Source organism: Chiloscyllium plagiosum, unplaced genomic scaffold (assembly GCF_037043375.1).
Source record: "Chiloscyllium plagiosum isolate Xiang-an unplaced genomic scaffold, Cpla_swu_hap1 HiC_scaffold_14, whole genome shotgun sequence".
Taxonomy (NCBI): Eukaryota; Metazoa; Chordata; class Chondrichthyes; order Orectolobiformes; family Hemiscylliidae; genus Chiloscyllium; species Chiloscyllium plagiosum.
The window spans coordinates 104,825,815-104,826,943 of NW_028270152.1; the positions used below are offsets into that span (position 1 = coordinate 104,825,815).

The 1,129-nt window shown below is 40.2% G+C and overlaps 1 non-coding gene across 1 annotated transcript; it reads left to right on the forward strand.

The window, feature by feature from the left end:
- The first annotated feature begins 276 nt into the window (after positions 1 to 276).
- trnas-uga (transfer RNA serine (anticodon UGA)) lies at positions 277 to 358 on the forward strand. The gene has a single exon. It is a non-coding gene; the product is annotated as a tRNA-Ser (tRNA).
- Positions 359 to 1,129: the final 771 nt, after the last annotated feature.

Below are 1,129 nucleotides of genomic sequence, written 5' to 3' on the forward strand. Positions count from 1 at the left end.
ATGATGAGCAATTGAGTCAAAATCGATCGGACGCAGTGACACAATGATCCTCTCTTCGTGTGGTGTACATCCGTGACTCTATAATTCTACGAAGAATCATTCCCATAACTTCAGCTGTGTCAGAATCTAGTTTGCGGTGAAAGCCTGTCAATCTGCGAAGGTACCGTTCGTCTGGGCATCTGCAAAGGATTTGGCGAAATCTTTGGGTCTTGACAATTTGTTCTTCCAACAAATGAATTCAGTTATTTTACTATGAAAATTAACAGGTGTGCCGCAGCTGTGATGGCCGAGAGGTTAAGGCGTTGGACTTGAAATCCAATGGGGTCGCCTTGCGCAGGTTCGAATCCTGTTCACAGCGTGGAATCTTTTAAAAGTCATTAATTCATTTGCAGAATTTGAATTTCGTGGAGCTTGAGCTTTGCATTCAATCGAAAGTAAATTTTCAACTGTGAAGAATCCGAAGTAATTTCAAGACTGACCCAGTCATCTAATTGAATAAATTATGTGTCGAGACACAAAAAACCACCAACTTTCAACACGAATCAGTGTCAACACATTTGTCGAACTATCATGAAATTTGGATGTTCGGTGGGTGGAATTCAGCAAAACAAGAAGCAATGCAATACATTTACCTGCAGGTGATGACATCTTTTTCAGGATCAGTTGAAAGTCAAGCTGAGAAAGTTCAACCTAATTTACAGCTGACTCTCAAGGCCAATAATCTATTATATCAGCAGTCAATGATTTAGAAAAAAGCAATTCCATGTGTGGAAAGGAACTCGACTGATTCAGGTTCCTGGCTTGCGATGTGAAAAGGCAAGGCGATATCAGCAGAGTAGAATTTTCTGGAAATATTAGAAATGGAATGTTAACGGTCTTCTGCTGTCCACATTCGTAAGAAACTGTGCATTAAGAACTGAAATTGAAAATTAACGATGAAAATCAGACTTAGCCCTCTGTTTGTGGTGTAGCATTGTTCAGAACAATTGGTTGTTGTTGAGGCTAAAATTGACCAAAATAATCGATGGGGAACTTATCCACGGCCTTCGTTGGAGCAGTTGGTGTGGAGAGGTCAGCTTGAAGAACCAAATGCCAATTATTCATCATGGCTGTCTGAATTGCTTAGTTA